This window comes from Oryzias latipes, chromosome 7 (genome assembly GCF_002234675.1).
Source record: "Oryzias latipes chromosome 7, ASM223467v1".
In the NCBI taxonomy this organism is placed as follows: Eukaryota; Metazoa; Chordata; class Actinopteri; order Beloniformes; family Adrianichthyidae; genus Oryzias; species Oryzias latipes.
In genome coordinates, this window is record NC_019865.2 from 15,032,161 (window position 1) to 15,052,410 (window position 20,250).

Genomic DNA, 20,250 nt, shown 5'->3' on the forward strand with positions numbered 1-20,250 from the left:
GTGCACTCAATTTGTTGGCTGTATGTATGTGATTCTTCACTTCTTTTATTCTTTTTTTTCTTTCTTTTTTTTCTGGAAGTATTCTCTTGACAAAAAGAGGTGACTGAATAGTTGTTGTAGGAACAAGCTAAGATTGAAAGAGCAAAAGTGGGGATCCAGGAATGCAAAAGCACCTTGTCCATAAAACAATAATCAATAACTGTCATCGTTACAGCTACAGTGCCACGTCCTACCTAAATGTAATCCCCTTCTCCAAACCATGCTTTATTTTTGAATGCAATTAAACACAAAAACCCAAACAGATCGTTCAAAAGGGTAAAAGTTGAACTCATCCCATTTGAAGACCAAAGCAATTTAAGCACTTGCTAAAATATGACTTGAGGGAAGCATCTACAAATTGTACCACTTGTCCTGTAAGACATTAAAGGAACGTAATGCACTCATAATGCATGCAGTTAAAGAAATCTCCCACCCAGTCTTGATGCTTTTTCTGGCTCCTCTACTCCCAACCATTCTGCCCTGAGGCCAAAGCTTCCCAGCTTCCCAGAATGGAGTCATTAGCTGGGTGCTAATGGTTTCAGACTTTCTAATTGAATGGGAACCCATTGATCTGTAGGTAGAGAGAAATGGTTCTTTTCATTGCCTCAGTATGTTTCTGCACAGCATTTGTCTCCATTCACAATTAAAGGCTATACATGTTGGAGATGAACGATTAAAAGTAGGAGCTCACTCGCACAGAAGAGAGGCAGTGTCTGCTTTTAAACACACTTATGAACAGACACAAGAACTGCAGAATCTGGGAAGTGGCTGGTCATTACATTTTCAAAATTGCCACACTTTGATACTTGGTCAGAAACCCTTTTCAACAGCCTTAAGCACATTCAGCACCATTTTCCTTTCAGTATGGCAGAAATAAGTGAGCAGCGTGCTGCCAGTTAAACTTGTGTGATAACAACTGATGCACTTGCAACTCAGTAGTAAACACCAACAGGAAATCATCTTAAGTGCTTGCTTATCTAGAATTAAACAGCACAAGGAGGTCAGAAAAGAAACAGGGATGCTAAAACAAGTCCTTCTCTAGAATTCATGTTTAAGAGGGACCTTGATGTTGCTAATTTTTACCTACTGTTTGAACTTTGTCCACTGTATGAACTTTTTGTTTGTAGTTATTGCATTTTGCAGCTGCTAAAAAACACTATAAGAGAAAAACTAAAAAAGTCTGAAAATGAAACCGAAATCCAAAGCAACTGGTTTCTAAACAAAAAAAAAATGAAAATATTAAATGTTCAGAGTGTGTTCAATGCTTGGGTAGAAGTCTGCACATGCCACGTTTATTTATGAAGACTGCACCAAAGAAATATTGTTTGAGGCAAACTGAGCCAAGAGGCCAGTCTTGAAAAGATGGTGGTAAATTCCAATTCTGATCATCTTTTGATCTATTTTAAAAGCATTCCCCAGTGGTTTTCTAAGGGAAAGTTTCTGCAGAGTGGCAGGAGTTGATTAGAAATTCGCCTCTGAGTTGTGGGCAGGACCACTGGCATAGAGTAGGCCCACCCCTTCCCATCCCATCATCCCTTTGTCTACACTCTCTCAATTCAATTCAATTCAATTCAATTCAATTCAATTCAATTCAATTCAATTCAATTCAATTCAATTCAATTCAATTCAATTCAATTCAATTCAATCCAATTCAATTCTATATATATTCCAATATTATAACAATGGTTGTCTCAATGGACTTTTCTTTTTAAACTTTTTTTTTTGACACCATTAACCATAGTATTCTACTCCAAAGATTAGAGCATAACATAGGGATTAGAGGATCTGCCCTCCAGTGGTTTGAATCTTATTTATCCGATAGGTACCAGTTCGTTAATGTAAATAGACATTCCTCTCAGTGCACTCCAGCTAACTATGGAGTCCCACAGGGCTCAGTTTTAGAACCCATCCTGTTTACGATCTACATGCTTCCCCTAGGAAACATAATCAGGAAACACAGCATTAGTTTTCATTTTTATGCTGACGATACGCAGTTGTATTTATCCATTAAACCTGACCAGAGTGACAGTATAGAGAAACTGAATGCCTGCATCAGAGACATCAAGATCTGGATGACAATTAATTACCTTCTCCTGAACCCAGAAAAAAACTGAGGTCATTGTACTAGCTCCCAAAAACCTCAGAGATGCTCTGTCTGATCAGATAGTCTCCCTGGATGGTGTAAGTATAGCCCCCAATTCCACAGTTAGAAGCCTTGGGGTTCTATTTGACCAGGATTTATTATTTAAGGCTCACATATCTCTGGCGTCTAGAACTGCAAGATCAGAAATATACTTTCTAAGAGTGATGCTGAAAAACTCATCCATGCGTCAAGACTGGATTACTGTAACTCTTTGTTAGCAGCGTGTCCTAAGAGTTCCTTAAGAAGTCTCCAGCTTGTTCAGAACGCAGCAGCTAGATTGTTAGCAGGAACTAGCAGAAGAGATCACATCACTCCTGTGTTAGTTTTACTTCACTGGCTCTCAGTTGATTCTAGAATCAAGTTCAAAATCGTCCTGCTATCCTATAAGGCCTTACATGGTATGGCCTCATCCTTTATCAAAGACCTCATAGTGCCTTACCATCCAAATAGAACACTTCGCTCCCAAAATGCAGGACTGCTTGTGGTTCCAAGAATTTGTAAAAGTACAGTTGGAGGTAGAGCGGTTAGCCATCAAGCTCCTGTTTTATGGAATAAACTCCCGGGTCATGTAAGAGAGGCCGACAGGTGATTGTACCAGAACTCTTAGAGACGAATTAGCCTATCTAATTCTACAACTTCATGTTTGAATAGTGTAGCAGATGGCCTTCTTCTAGATAGAATTGGGGGGTGGCTGGGTGCATGAGACAAGCCAGAGCCAAGGTCCACTGCAAAGTACAGGAGCAGGAGCACAGACGAGTCAGAGGCGAGGTCCAAGGCCAGGTACAAAAGCACAGACGAGCCAACTAGAATCTGGAATCACTCCCGCTCCCCCGGAGGGAAGTGCGAAAGAGGGACAACACATGAGTCACACTGCACCAAACAGAAGCATGGAGAACTAAATGATAAATAAATGATCAAGAATAGAGGAGATGAGAAATAGATAAAAATAGAGGACAGGACCCCAGTGCACCATACTTTCCCCAACTTCAAACTTCTAGCAGCCTACTAGCATCTAATTGTTGTTGTTATTGAAATTGAATTCAAACATGTTAATAGTAATTTCCATGCGCTATGGTACTTGCTACTATGTTAAAAACACCAAGAACACTATTTTCATTGGAGTGGGTCTTTAAGTTTCTATTGCTCTTACCTAAATTTACTGATTACTCCTGTTGTTTAAGTCTGGTTATACTTTGACATGACCTAAGCGACACTGGTAAATGCATCAAATGACTAGTATTACAAGTAGATTTACTGACAAAAACATGGGATTACTGATTATTTATTTTTTACTTCTTAGCAAAAAAATGTATCTGCAGATAAATGAACATATTGGTTATTTTTAGATAGCAGATACCTTTAAGTTGCACAGAGGCAACTTATGAGAAGTACTTCAAGCACGACATCACTCACTCTGGATAGTAAGTCGGTTTCCACTCAAATCTTATAACCAGACTTTTACCAATAAATCTTTACTTACAAGACTAATAGTTTATGTATGCGAGTGTGTGCTGGTCAAAGAGACAAAAGGTCAGCTGGTTTTGTTTATCAAGCTGGAATTTACTGTAAAACTTGTTACTCCTTTTTTTCTAATTTTTCTCCTAAGCCCATCTGAACCTCCCAAACCCTTACACACTCACCCTTCTCTCATAGACAAAAAAGCACACACAGGCCTTTTTAACCTATAATTATACAGCTCCTATGTCTCTCTCTGAAGAGACTCTGCTTCTAAAGAAAATGCCCTAAACTGAAAGATAAAAATAAGGAAAAAAGTTGGTTTGAAGCGTGCAGTCTGACGTCCAACTTCAACCAAACATCATGCGCTCAATACTAAACTGGATGCTTATTACAACGATTCTTAATGCTCATGGAGTACAACCTTTTTTGATATTAATTAAAAATAATTAAAATTTGTCATTTGTATTTTATGTTGAATTGTAAAATTGTATTTTTGGTGTGTAAACTCACTAACAATGTGTGGGGAGGACTTGTATTAACAACTCTTTGTGTGCATAATCTTCAGATAAGTATTGTATTCTACAATGAGTGGATGTGAGTGTGTGTGACTGTTTGTGACAGTGCAAACATGTTACTATTTTCTCTTTTTATGATTGGTAAAGAATAACGGAGGCATAGCTACTGAGGTGAATAAACAGGAGTTGAACATGAAATGTTAACGTCTTATCAAGGACTCCTTGCTTTGTGTTGCTGAAAAGACAAATACAATGAAATTAATAAATACATATCGTAAGAGTTTTGTTCTTATTCAAAATCACACTTTCTTAATAGGTTAATAGCATTTTTTGTCCACTAATCACCAGAGCGTTCTTAAGGCAAGTAAAAAAAATGCATTTCTACTAACTTTTACTTCTGTTGGTCTCAAACATGTGCTTATTATTTTGTGCCAGGAGCAGGACCTGAGCCTCCAGTGAGGTAAGCCACAGTGACATAAGGTGGAGACTATCTAAAAGCCCACCCAAGATTTAATATCTTCTTGCAACCCCATTTCAGACAAAGTACTGACATATATTTGAGAAATTTGAACATATTTTCTTTTATTGATAGAAACTCATAAGTGTCTTAAAGCATTCTCTGGTGGCCCATAACAATGAGATTTCCAACAAAACCCAAGTCAAATGGAGTGCAATAAAAGCATCTAACTGATTAGAGCAGCAGCTGTAAAACACACATGGTTATTTCCCGATCATTTCCTTTTTGCATTTTCCCTTGATCATTTTACTACCCTGCAGTTGCTAAAGGCAACAACAGTTTGCGATCCAAGTGTGAGTTCGGGTGCGCGTGTTTGGAGATGTGTGTGCATGTGTGCGTGTATGTGTTGGAACAACATGCTATCGTCTCTCCTCACTCTCCAAAGTCCACTGTCAATAGCCTCCCTGGACTTTGCAACTGTACTTCAATTGTGTGACAAATATAGTTGAGACAAAGCTGGTCTCCTGTCCTCAAGTCATGAAACCCTCTCTCTTATCACATATGACAATCACACTGTAAAAGGACAAAGACATGATGATTCATGCTTGTTTGTTTCATCTTTAGAGGGGTTAGAGAAGCTGAATTTTAGAAAAGAATATGGAAAAAGATGGTCACTTCTTTAGTGTTAGGCTGTTCACGATAAACTGTGAGACTGAATATGAGCCAAATTGTTCCATCAAGCTGGATCACATTAAAGAGCATCAGTCAACAGCTTAAGTAAAGTTGATTGGATGCAAAAATACAGTCAAAACTCCAAGTAAAAGCTCAGCTTCTGGGTTTGTCATTGCTTTCCCCTGTTTTGATCTTACCGAGTGCCATGAAATAGACTCTTTCAAAGAACAACCACAGTATTGCCTTGGCCTGTGCTGGACATTCTTTCAGAGGCAGTTACCCCTTAAGTCTGAGCACAGAAGTCTGGAAAAATGAGAAAGTCAGACAGACTTCCAGAAAAGAGCAGCAGCTATTTGAAAGGTGCTGAGAGACAAAGTGGATTTAAACAGTAAGATCAAGAGATGAAAGAAAAGAAGGATGGCATTAACAGACAGGGCAAAACAGGAGTAGAGAGGGGCAGAAGGTGAAATAAAGTTCTACTCATGCTGCGGGACTTGCCTCCGCTCTGGAGTCTCTCTTCCATCCGCAGTGACATGTGGTTTCACGGCCATTACCACACACATTACAGTGATACGTGCCATAATGTGAAATGTCCATATGTACTCTACTCTCTGCTGGCTCTATAAAACCAAAATGCCCAACTGTTTTGCTGGTGTTAATGTGTTTAAATCTGTCTACTTTAACTCATTCTAGTTCTCACAGTATTATTGTAAAAAAAAAAAAGTAAAAAAAAAAAAAAAAAACATTGGATAACGCCAACATTAAGTTTTATGGGAAAGCTTTACCATATAATAAAAAAAGCTAATTTAACTTGCCGCTTTTTCTTGCTTAAACTTTGTAACTCCCCAACTACAGTTGACCCTCCGGTTCTTTTTGTGGTGAGCAGAACATTATTAGTTTGAGGAAACCTGTGAAATAAGAGCTGAAATTGTGTTAAGACATGATCAGTCAGACTAAATCGTGTCCCTGCTCGTGTTTCTTTTCTCTGTGTCAGTTTAACGTGGTGAGTGTTTTTTTTGTTTTTTGTGCATGACTGTGTCCTGTGCTGAAGAACAGAAGGTCTCTGCAGGGGTAGCCTGTGTGGGTGGACTTGGGATTCACCATGAAAATCATCAAAAAACACCAAGGACATTTTCTAAATTGGGGCTCTGGCTATCAATGGGACAGATTCATTTTAATGCATTTGTCCATGCATGCATTCATGTAGTAAAATATTATTTAGTTTGTATTTTTATGTGATAGCATATGCTTTCCTCTATAGTGGCTCAGATCCTTTTTAAAACAGGCAGAGGAAGAGAACAGCCTACTCTGCCAGCTTCAGCTTCCTATAAAAGGCGTCTGTGTGGGCTTGTAAAAATCTACTTATCGGTCTCAGCTCAGATGATTACTTTGTCCATGCAAACTGGTTGACAATAAGCCTTCACACAGGGAGCTACAATGCATCCTTAAGTCTGATCTACACTAGTTGCTGAAACATTCTGCTCTGCAGCCTGAGCTGCAGCCAGATAAGTGGAAAACAAAGACACTATTATACTGTTACACGTGGCTCAGAGACAGCACAACTCATCACAGCTCCCTGCTTCAGCTTTTTGTAGCCAACAATCCGGATAAGATTTAGTTGCTATTTCATGTACAGTAAATTCATCTTTCACTGACATCATTTTTTTTTTGCTGTCATTGTGAGGCCAAGTCTTCTGATATTGTCCATACTACTTTTCTTGATGCGAATATGAAGAATATTTTCCTTGATCCCTTTTGGACAAGGAAAACATTTCATTTTCTGATTTCAAAGGAAGACTCCACAGATTTAACGCTCAGAGGTCCATGACAGCTTAGAATGAAACTCTTCAGCCTTTTGTGATGATAACTTTATTTCAAATTATGCTCATGGAGTTTACTCAAGGTAACAATCACAGAGCGCCTTGCTTGCTGAAAAAAGCTTTTTACAGTTAGGAAACTATCTGCCAGCTCAGTGGAGATTTGACAACTCAACTTGGAGACACATAATGTAGAATATACTTGTGCAAAATTCAAATTGTGATATGTTAATATTTAATTTCCAATTTTAAAAAAATGAGCTGAAAGTGATTTGTTGTATTAAACTTGAATTATTCTCATTTTTATGCATTCAATGGTGAGTTAAGTGCAGTGGCTGTAACAAAACACAAGATGATGTGGAAAATGTTTAAGGAAAATAACAATAATTATTATTTTTCTTAGTAATATATTTACTTTTTTTTTCATTTGTGCTGTGAGTCAGTTTCACATTTTTAAGCTTTTAAGTATGTTTTTGGAAAGGGAATTTGTGATTATTCTTTCTTTACCCAATGTACACAAAGTATTGTTTGAATATTTATTGAAATCATTGTGATCAAATGTTCACAATATACTTCCTCTGGGGAGCAACAGTCACAAAATAATCATTAATGAACTTATAAAACGTGAATTTTTGCAGATTTAAGAGAAACAATTGAAAGCTCACAGAGCTCACAACACTTCTGGAATCTGCCTCTGCACTTAAAGTTAGACTGGAATGGCAGTGAATGAACAACAGCTAGCAAAGCCTGACTGTTGTACAAACTGATCCTAGTTGGGCCAACACATGATCATTTTTGACTAAAGTCTAACTGTATGTGTAATTAGAGTTATACATACATTAACATTGTGGTGAGATAAAATGGGACTAAATTACTCTAGGAAAAAATATTCTGTAGAAATATAGAAGTGTCTTCACTTCTTTAGCATTGTCAAGTACAAACAAAGGCTCGCTGTTTTCTAGCTGGCCATAATTTTAGTGGGGATCAGGGCCTGGTAGAATGACCCATGATGGAGAGCTATAAATAGCTTTACTTGGACTCTCATGTTGGCTTTCGCCCCATCCTCCTGCATCACCCTCTGCTGCCGCACACCTCCATCCTCCCACTATCCTCTCGCTGTCCTTACCCATTTCCAGCCCCTCCCCACATTTCTCCATCCCTCTCTTATTCTCATATAGCACCTGCTCCCACACCTCCTCTGCCAACTGACTGATGTCATTCTTCAATATTGGACAGACGTCCTCACACCTAATTCTGTGCCACTGAATGGCAGCCAGTCCAGAGATGACATGCACACAAAAGTACGACACGCTCACACGCCAAGGAATTCTGTATTGTGACTCATGTGCTAATCTCACGACACACCAACTCAGCATGACCATCCATGTGCAGACTGAACGTTTTTAACCTTGGAGGAATCTTGAATAAATGCATGTGCTGATAGTGAGCTGTTTTCCTATTTTTTATTCCAACAGTTCTAGGTTGATGAGCATTTTCAGTTGTTGGTTCGTCAGTGTTTGTCTGAACCGTTTTATGCAAAGAGGGCAACAATGGCTATTTGTGATTCCTTGTTGTTGCAGTGCAATTATTTTTATTCTGTTTTCAGACGTTGTGTAAAACTACTTATCACTCGTTCCACTGACCCATAGCATTGTTATTGCCAAACAGTGTTCTGTCTCCTCTGAAAACACTTTACGGGCCCCCCCCCTCCGCCCGTCTGTGTGCATTTCCTGTCTGCATCTTCATTGCTTCTCTTGCTCTTAAACTCTAAAGTCCTTCATTGAGGAAGTTGATGCAAAAACATCTTCATTCCTTCTCTGCTTGACTCTTGAAGGGATTAAAGGGGAGTCTTGCAGTCAGAGCGTCTCCTTGCGTGCATGCTCATTTACTCAGAGACTGAAAGAGGGAACATCCTTGACCCATTTGGTTCAGTTTTGCTCTTCTCCCATTATTAACTTTTCTTTCTTTTGGATCCTTTTTAAACAAATTTGCAGAGGAGTTTCTTGCAAAAAATTAAAGAATGCTGTGTTTAAGTTTATTTATTTACTTATTTTATTCCTTTTCACCCACCACCTTTTGGCAAAGTTTTCATCACATACTTCCACTGCCAATTTATGTATATCTTATATATTGTGCATTTTTAGCACACAACTAGTTTAAAGCCTCAGTTCTATAGAAATACTTGAACACATTGAAATTATTTTAGTTTTGAAAGAGAGCATGCTGGATCGCACATCACACTTGTGTCTTTTTTCTTTCTTTGTCAGAGTTGTCTGTATACCAAAAGTCTTTTCTTCAGAACAGCTACAGTACTTCTCTGTTTACAGCTCTTTCAGCTGTGAGGTCAGTGGGGCAAGATCATGTGTCCTGACGTACGTAATTATTGTATTTAGGAGCCGATAGGGAAAGACCTGGATGAATGACAGTAAGGAAGAAACACAGTAAGCTGAGTCGGTTGAAGCTTAGGAGGCGTTCGTAGTGAAAGCCTGTAACTAAAACATTCTGACCCCCTCATTGTGGCCCATTTAGAGGATCAGGGCTCCCTAAACTACTTGTCTATTTATCTAACTTCTGCATGCAGTCATGAGGTTTCAACTTGGAACCAGGTCTGCCTGGTTGAATCTAGAGCTCAGTGCTACTTTCATCCCATGTCATCCTCACACGGCTGTGACATGGACTTGAAACATCAACACCGGATGAGGCTTCAGCTTAAGAGGAGGAACCGTGAATCACAGCATATCTCTCTGCATCTTTCTCTCTGTCTGTCTGTCAAACTGTCTGCCTTTTATCTGTCTCTCTGCCTCCTGGAGATATATGAACATTCACATTTACTTGTGGTGAGGCTCCGTCTGAAAATTCCTTTGAAAACCACAGTCATAATCGTTCACCCACACCCACTCTAATAGCTTCTCACTGAGTTGACTTGTGCGTGCACACATCCACACACATTATAAAGACCCTGTTTGTATGAGGGAACTGAAAGAGGTCCTTCCTCATTTACTTTTTTTCTTTCCTGTGGATAAATGTTGAAGTGAACGTCTCAAATCCTACCAACATAAACATGCACTCAAAAGCTCAACAATACCCGTTCAATTAATTTCATTTTATTTGAGACTTTTGTAGTTATTAGAATATTATCTTTACTACTCTCAACTGTCTTTAACTTTAAATGTGTATGGTAGTTTGTTACATCAGATCTTTTCTGTCCTTGCATTGTAGAATTTCCTTTTCTTTTCTTTGTGATACTGTTACACTGCTCAGACACTGTTTGGTCTTGATTTTTTTTTTCTAAAGTGGGGCTTCTTGTAGTGACTTTTAGATTTACTGTAAATTATACTGAAAGCTGTAATGCCATGCCAGTTCTACATAATCTGAAACTAGACCTTCTTCCCATCTGTTGGCTCTAAATAAAATTTTGCGGCTGTAAAAAAGCTAAATATGATGTGATTTTACGATGTTTATTTTTGCACACAAAAGTTTGCAGTAATAACAATTATAATTTACTGCACATGAGTTTTTTTGTGTGCTGTGGGGGTCATAAGCCATTTGTAAGTTAAAAGTTACTTAAAAAACAGAGGAAACCGAAAACAACTAAGTAAAACTGGTTGAATCAAGCTTGTTCCAAGCCACCTTTTCCTGACATGTATTTATAATCTGGTCAGTCCACTGACCTATCATTCAGCTCTCTTTCCTCTTTGGTCTTTCACTCATCATGCTATTATTTGCTTGGTCACTCTTTCCATTAGTTCATATTTTTTCCTGTCCTGTATCTGGCAGCATGACTGCTCACCCTGTTCTCTTCTCACTGCAAGAAAAGTGCTGATTGAATTTATCTTAATTTTTCCACTGAAACCATGATGAGCGCTACCAGCTTCATGTTTCGATGTTGTAATAAATGTCCTTCACTGTGGTTTTGGAAGTGACTCAGGGTCACAATGAGGAAGAGCGGAGGAAGGTGGTGAGTTCAGACGACAGAAAGACTCCGTCCTTGTTTCTGTTGCAATAAACAACAGCTTAGTATGTTTTAAACAGGTTTTTTATCTCAACTGGTTATTCTTTCATATGTAAGTTTACAAAAATCTTCAAACAAAATAATCATATTTCATGAGGCATTCACAACATTCAAATCTTGCAGTTAAAGGTCTTATTTGTTTGTAGTTAATCTTTAGGTCAGGTCCCCTAATCAATAACTACACTTGATTTTAGTAGTGTTTCTCTTAATTTCAGGGAATCAGAAATGTTTGAAATTTCAGTGACAAGTTATGTTTTGGAGACCATCTCTTTATTCATGAAAAAGGATAATCAGAAACATATTTTTTATCTATAGTTTTTAAATTGCACTGATTTTTTAAGGCAAATCTATATGTTGCAATACTGCTCTCAGATTTCTAATTTCTACATTATTATTGATAATAAAAACTAAAAGTTTTCTTTTACAGTACAAAAATCACAGCATCCGGTAAAACCGGAAAATTGTTTCCGTTTTTGCATTATTTGTGTTATTCCTGTAGCTATAATTTCAGCAGCTGCAGTTTCAGCAGAGGTTTCAGTTTTTTGGCAAAAGCTGCTGTTCAATCTAAGAAATGCTCAAGTAGAAATTTCAGATATTTGTTTATACAACGATTTAAACTGAATCTCAGTCTATACACATGAAAACCTTCAACACAGATGCAAAAAGTCTTTACTTTAGTCATGGTGTGACAAGGAAATAAGTATGATAACTTTTTTGCTGTGTTATGATATTTGAGAGCTGCATCAATGGAAATGTCAGCTCTCTCTCCAGATCTTCTCTTTCTTGAGGTTTTGGCACATAGGGAAGGCAATTTGCCATATTAGCAATATGAAAGTTCACCAGCAACATGTTGCAGATGTAGATTGAAAAAATTGTTTTCTGTCAGTTTTGGCTCAATGTTTTAGCTGCTGCTCACTATAAACAGATGAGGAGGTGTGGTCAAAAGAGGTCGAGATGTACCTTAAGCATAATACAGTTCTCTTGGACCTAATCAAGGTGTTTGTGCTCCTTCTACTCTTCTTGTGGAATTTAATGTAACTCTATCATGACTTTACAAGAGTTCAATACTGTAGGGGTGGGGAGTGGTGCGGGTGGGGGTGTATTTCATACTCTTTCCCCAAAACAACAGGATTGGCCCAATTACAGTCTGGCCCTCATTACACAGCCTTTCAGAACACAAGAAATACCAGACCACTCAATACAGTAAGGAAAAGCTGATTTGTCGAGAAGAATCAAATGAAAACTGCAACTGTTTATTTTATTTGTCAGCGGGGAAGTGTCCAAATGCAAATCTGAGCATAATCCGTGACATGTTATGTCCTGGAAAAGTTATAGATTCCTCCTGGATTTACCTTAGTCCCTGTCCTTTCTTTGACTTTATCTACAACAGCAGATGAAATTCAACCCACATCTCACGTTTGAACATTTTACCGGTACTAAGAATCCAAGCTAATTCTCACAAACTTACTCTTTCCTTTCTGACCCCTGGCCTGTCAAGTGTTCAGGGTTAGATTTAGTTGGGCGCCTGCCAGAACGCCCTGTTTATGCAGCACCTTTCAAAGAAAGCCAGTGAAAGAGTGCACTGTTAAAGAGAAGGGAAGTGCACATATGTGGCTGTTGCTGGCATAACACATGCCAGCATCATACATCAATCCCGTAAAGGTGGCACAAAATCCAACAAAAATGTGTACATATCTGACACATCTCATCATATAAACAAAGTTAGCAAACACCTCTGAAAAAAACGTTCAAGGCTGAAGACCCTGTCACACTGAGGACTATCTCAAAAACATGGTCATGAACCCAAAATTCCTAGAAACCATAAGTGTAAATAATATTTTGTTTGACTTGCTATAATGGTAAACTGCCTCATCCCAAATTGGACCATTCCCATCTCACACTCTGTTGATCCCTGCTTTGCAAAAGAACATAAATGTTTTTTTCAAAATATTCTTTTTTACATACTTGTTTACATGTGATTTGTATGCATCTTCTGTGCTTGTTTGCCAGATTTGAATTCTGGTTTGTTTACCTGATTGTATTTGACAGTGCTCATTTGCTTGAACATAGCTTTCAGTGGTGGCCTTCATTTAAATTGTTAGATTACAGTAACAAACCTTGGGTTTTTGCTAAACATGTGTCACTCCCTATTTCAGATGATGATAATGAACGACTCAGTAAAAGTCATGGAAAGCCCAACAAGCTATGTATGAACAGAAAACAACAGCAGGGTGTTGTGGGGGACAATACCAGAGACACAGTGGTTGGTGGATGTTGGATGTGTGGTTCTGTGTGAGTTTCAGTGCTGGAGAAGCTTGGTTTGGTGAGGCTCCAGGCCTTTCAGGGGTGCCAACTTTTCTCCTCAGGTGCTGACAACTCCCTGCATCTGTGCAGCTACATGTTCAGTTTTGTCTGGAGCCTGCGTGTCTTTACCTACATCTCACAGGAAAACACTTGTTACCACTACACACATGCCAGCTTTTGCACGCCGTCACAGGGATTAAAAAACAGATCATGATGTGGTTCTAAATCTAAAAAGAGCTATAGTCAGTTAAATTAAAATGATCATAGAGTCTTCGTGGATCCATTATAGCAAACTATTCAAAGATCTCGGAAGAGAGGTGATCTGGAGTCTGCAACTTGGGCTTCAATTAAGCAGACTTAGTTTTGTACTTGTCCTGACAGAACTTGAGATGTAGCATTTTCAAAGAATATTTTATTCTTTTTATTGTTCTAGTTTATTGCAATTAATTAATTGTAATGAACTGAGAAAGTTTTTTTTTTTTGCTCATGGGTTGAATTTGTGAACGATTAGACATTGTAAATTAATACTGCGGACCTTCCCTTGTTAATTGCTAATTTATACACAACTAAGTTCTGGGACTATAAAATTTATTAAAGTTTATTTTTGTGACTTAAGAATTTTTAAATAATTGTGAGCATTGTGGAGCTATACCAAAAATACAAGTTTTCATGTAGTGTGATCAAGGGCTGTCTTAAGCAAAGATGGATTCAGATCTTTAGAAATACAAGTCTTGAAACAGTTACTCCCCATGACTGCATACATTTTGCCCTGTGTGAGTTTCTGCAGGAGCCCGAGTACATTCCTGTGGGTATGTAAGTGTGTGCACGTGTCTGCTGGCATGCTTCCTTATGTATGTCGAGGCATCCTTAAGAGAAGGGGCAACGATTATTACTGCCAATAAAACAACAGCAAACAAACAATCATTGTTCTGAGCCTCACCTTGTTGAACCACACCCTCCATAAACCTTATTTCATCAGGACAACTAACAGAGGGAATGTGCTGCGCTGTGCTGCCTAAGCACTCTCTTTGAATAGCAGTTATGCATTCTGCATGCTGTTCCCACTTGTACTTGTCTGTGAGTGTGGATTCGCTCATAAGTGTAAAAGCTCATGCATGTTCTGTACATTCTCCTGCATCCTCTTAGAGATTTCAGTTGCCATTACAGACGTATTGCACATTGATTTTGGATGCAGAAAAAAACAAACAAGCATGTGAAGAGATCATCCTTTAAGACCTGCTTTTCCCATAGAAACACGTTCCACTAATAATGTAAAAAGTATCATCTCAAAATATTTAAACAAAAAAGAACAAAAGAGTGCTTGAAAATTTCCTATAATAAAACTGGATGCAATAGATTCTTTTGTTTGCACTATTTTTACCAACAGTGAGGCATTCACTCATGTGCAGATTAAATAATTAACAGAAAAGTAATTTAAAAAATGCAGCTTAATATTGGAACGTACAAGTTCTTCATTCCAAAGTGACCAGACAGTTGAAGACAACTTGTATGTTTTAACTCTTGATAAATTTTGAAGTAAAATTATTTTTTCAAAAGATGTATTTAAACTTTTTTTTCCACAAACTTACACATAATTGATAGTTGGATTTATACTTTTGGCCTATATTCTAAATGTTGTTACTTAAAAAATATATATTTTTAGTAGATCTACATTCAATTAAATAAGATTTTGCACATTTCTGACTCAGTTAGCAAAAAATATTATTTTTTTTATTCCAACTTTATAAAAGTCTTTTCTTGGACACTGTTTATATCGAGACATGAAATAAAATGTAACACCAAACTGCAAGAGGAAAAACAAAGATGTGAATTCAAATATGTCTTCAGTTGCTGATAATCTATATTTTCATCTCATCGATGACATGATTTGTGGACTTTAGTCTCTTAAAGAAACATGCTGCTTCTTAATAATGCTCACATTATACATAAATGTGTTTCATTGCAAGTGCCTGTATATTTTTAGGTGTGTGTGTGCTTCTGTAGCAACTCCCCAAAGACCACTGTTTTGGTATTTTTTTCCACTCATAAGCTAAGTCACTGGGGAAAAACCTTTGTAAACATGCCTGGAGAGGCCTGCATCATGTGAGCTTATGTGCACTCATTTGATCGTGAAGTCTCAAGAGATAATTTCACAAAATTTGTTTTTTTTTTTCTCTAACAAGATAGTATACAGTACACAAATAATATGTGTATAAGCCAGTGAGGCTTTTGAATGCCTTTAAGCTAAATATTTACAGATTAAACAGATATAATGAAAGAAAAACACATTTGATGTTTTAATAGCAAAAAAGAGCACTTTAAAGTTCCTTTGGGATGTGGAGGTTTAAAGAAACCCGCTTCATTCGTTTAAGTCCCTTGACTAATGATTCTTAATGATTTAGTTAGTCAACATTTCAGGAACTCCACAGATCACTTCATATCAGTGAGATTTGCTCAGCCGGCTCACAGCCTCTTTTGAAAACTGTCTGCTTGTGCCTAGAGGTATTCTCTGTCATTGCATGCTTAAAGTGTTGAACTGGGCTCCTGCCGGTTTGTTTGGAGATGTCCAATCAGCCATGTTGGATATGGACCAAACTGACATCAAAGACATGACACGGCCAGCAGTCAGAGTCATGGCCTACTTATCCTTCTCTGTCTCTCTCTGTCACAGTCCATCTTTCATTCTCTGCTCTCTTTTCTTTGCAGCCTGTCTCCATGAAAGAGTAAAAGCGTGCTAGGAAAAGCAGCAAAAGATAAATACTAGCATATTTACTTTTCATAAAGGACATCAACCTGAGAGAACTAAATGAACTGATAACAATGTTTGTAAAAGTGTTTATTACTGTAGACACATGAATGGGATTAGTGCACACCACCAGTAGCAGGTTTGGCTCAGCTAACCCTCAGTGTTATGATTATACTTTGGAAAAAGGCCAAACGGTGACAGATATGGCTGTCAACCACGGCAAAATAAAGAAAAGAACATTGCTTTGTTTCAAATTATTGGATGGTTTCCCCCAAAACTTTTTCAGAATAACAGAGTATTCTTGTTTTCATTAAGAAGAAACTTGATGCAAGAAGTAAATAATTTTCCTTTTTTACTTTTTACAATTGCTATTGAATACTATAAACTAAATCATAATCAGAATACTTTATTTATCCCAGGGAAAATTACATAAAATACTATGAATGAACACTATGAATATTATTTAACCCAAATTGCATGCTCCTACACCACTTGAAAGCTCAACTAAATTTAAATGATTGCCTTAGAAGGTTAAGGAAAACCAACTACCAGTAAAGTAATCTAGAAACTCGGATAGCAGAGACTTGTCAAAAAGTGAAGAAGCAACAGAGATGAGAGATGTAGTTGGTTGGTTGAATCATCGTTCTGTTGGTTGTTTTCAAGATAGTTAAAAAGGAACTGGGTGGGAAAGGACTAAAGCTTCTCTTTGGGGATGAGGAAATGATCTGTCTCACTCTCTCCACTACTATCTGCCCTTGTCTGTCAGCCCGCAGAGGAGTGCAGCAGCCTGCAGACAGAGGCTCTCTGACCAACATAGTGAAGAAATGTGTGACGCAACACATACTGCATGACTGCTCAGTTTGTTCTCACAGCTTTTTGGTTGGGACCAGAATTTGTTTTCTCATATAGCTTGGTTTTATTAGGCAGGTGTAAGAAGTTTAATTGAACTCTAGTGTAAAAATAAATAAATAAAAAATAAAAATAAAACTGAACCTAGGTCCATTTCAAATCTTAGGTTTGTCTGTTCCCTTCAGTGTAAATCATAGACATAGGCATGTGGAGGGACAATCTCTAAGGTCATTCTTTGGATTATGCTTGATCCCTGAACTATCAAAGACCTTCTGTGTGGAGTGTACTTAGCCCATCTCAATGATATTCAAAAAAACAACAATTGGGCAGGAAAAGTAAAGTTGGAACCTCTGTTTGGATGACCCATTGGTCAACCCACCGGCCAATCAAAATATCATGCTCCTAAATAAGTGATTATGTAAGATCTAATAAAATCAAATCAGCATTTTTTACACAAACCCGCTTACCCCATAGTTGCTACTAATAGCTAAGCTATAAACATTATCAGAACCTTCAAAAACCAGAATGTACCTGTTTGAGGCTTCAATTTGGAACCTGCCCTCTGTGGTCTTTTTAGAAACTGCAACATTTGGTCTTTGCCAGTTTAAACTGATGGTGAGATTTTGGTCTAAATACCGTACATACATACCAGCAGACCAAAGAGCAGAAATAAAGCAAGTAGAGTATCTGATTTCAGCACTATGTATTTGAAGGAGAAAAAAACCCAACACAACCCAACCCAACCAAACCAAACCAAAAGAAAAAAAAAAAAAAAAAAAAAAAAAAAACGGGCTGCACGGTGTCAGTGGTTAGCGTTCTTGCCTCACAGCAAGAAGGCCCCTGGTTCAAGTCCCGGCTGGGGGATGTGAAAAACAACATCAATGGGGGACCTTTCTGTGTGGAGTTTGCATGTTTTCCCTATGCATGCGTGGGTTCTCTCCGGGATCTCCGGCTTCCTCCCACAGTCCAAAAACATGTTTCATAGGTTGATTGGCAACTCTAAATTGTCCATAGGTGTGAATGTGAGAGTGAATGGATGTGTGGTTGTGGATATTCTAGCCTGCGACAGACTGGCGACCTGTCCAAGGCATCCCCTGCCTTTGCCCACAAGTGGCCGGGATAGGCTCCAGCAGCCCCGTGACCCCGGAAGGGAAAAACGGTATAGAAAAGAATGACTGTACAAAATGTTTAAGAGGAAAGTTAGCAAGCAAACCAAAATAAATAAATAAATGACATTTGTCTTTATTCCACTCCTAATCAAACCAAATCCACTGATATCTCAGTTTAAATGTGAATTAAGTTCTATTTTACATTTAGAGGCAGGCAAAACATGTACTTTTAAGCAGATGCATATGTAGAGCATTTATTTATTATATTTAAATAAGGTCTTAACTTCACGTAAATGCAAAAATTTGGCTTCTATTTGAGGAGTTTGAGGAAACTGGTTCTTTTAAAAGGATTTCCTGTGAAGTTCCTAAAACTGAATTCAGCTCTGATAGAGGACTTTCATTACCCATAAATTTAAACTCTGAATTCTCCGTGTATACTGAATTTGGACATTTTATGCTTTGATATGTTTTGTCATGTTCTTTTGTCTTGTTTGTGGTATTTAGTATTCCTTCCTCTAGTGACATCTCACCTGGATCCTGCTCATACCTGCCACTCCTCCCTCCTGCGATGTCATTTAATCACTTGTCAGACCCTCAACATGACCTTTGTGTGTGTTGCTGCCAGTTTCCTTTTCTTCTGTTTCCAGTTAAAGCTGCAGCAACGCCCCCTTTAACCATATCCAGCTACATTATTACTGCATTTCTTATACTTCTAATCCATCCCATAAGTTCAGTAATAAAAATGAAATTTCAAGTATTATTTGATTGTAGAATAATGAATCAAACTATACATTTATAAAAGACATTTATTGCAATGTTGTGCCTGCCTGTGGTTATTTTGCCACCTGGATGCAGGTGTGATATGTAAAAGAGAAGCTTGTCTTACGGGCTTTTGAAAAACAAGGATGCCACCCCCTCCTGAAAGGGAGGAGAGGAAAGTACGGTGTATAAACACACGGAACAGATGACACTGAAAAGCCTCGGGCCAACACTGAAAAACGCAGCTGCTTACTGACAAAGTAAATCTACTGGATGACTCTCTGCTCCTCTCAGGCTGCCTTTACACACACACTTGAAACTGAGCATGGTTGAGGGTTCAGTAGTGCCACTGGGCTTTCTCAGGTTGGATAATAACTCTTGGCCTGTCAGAGCAGAGTGCGAGTTGTCCAAAAAACTGTCAACATCCCACTTACCCTAAAACCAGTGCCATTATGGCCTGTGCTTACGGGATCTTTGCAGGCACTCTTCCCAACACACTTTAGCTGACACATGCTGTTAGTTACTGTAGTCACTTGCTATCTTTTTTTTTACTTTGTCTCTGTGATAACATAACCAGTTTCTTTGTTTCCCTTCGAGCTCCCTTTGATCCTGTTCAATCTAAATAGTTCATTATTCAAAAATGCTCGTGTCTTCTGAATTTGAAAGTCTTTTAGGACAAACACAAATGGGTTAAAAAGACAGATTCCTTGAAATATGTTTTGTTTTATACACTCAGCAACACAGTTAAAACTTTTTTACCCCCAAAACATTTAGATATAATCTAGGGATTTGAACTCTTTTTCAAATTTTGTTTATAACTAAACAAAAAAAAATATGTTTTTGTGTTGTGTTTTAACTTTGCCACTGATACATAAAATTCCTGTCGCTAAAAGATTTTATGCAAAATTTCAATTCTCCCAGAGAGCTCATTCATTCATTCCAGGGATGCTGCAGTGACATTAAGGGAGAAAAAAAAAAGGAGTTGAGCTCTTCCATCTGCTCATCTTTACACTTCATTATCCACATCATTGATGATGGAGGTGTATGTGTGAAGCACACTTTTGACACAAAGTAACTTTGCTTGTTAGACATAATGATGTTATCTGCTTCTGATGAATTATAAGTGCTTCATGTTGGAAAACCTGGTACTTTTTCCAAACCTGTTCTATAGCGCTCATTATTTTTTTATTTTTTTTATAATTTAACACCCTCTCAGTCTCATCCAGATGAAAATATGAACTTAAGCTCCCACACAAACAGCCTGTAACTTAATACTCCCTTCTCTGTGGGAGGCCAACATGTCCTCATCTCAAAGAATTAAATACATGCTGTCCACTTGTGAAGAATGAGATTAAAATTTACTCATGAAA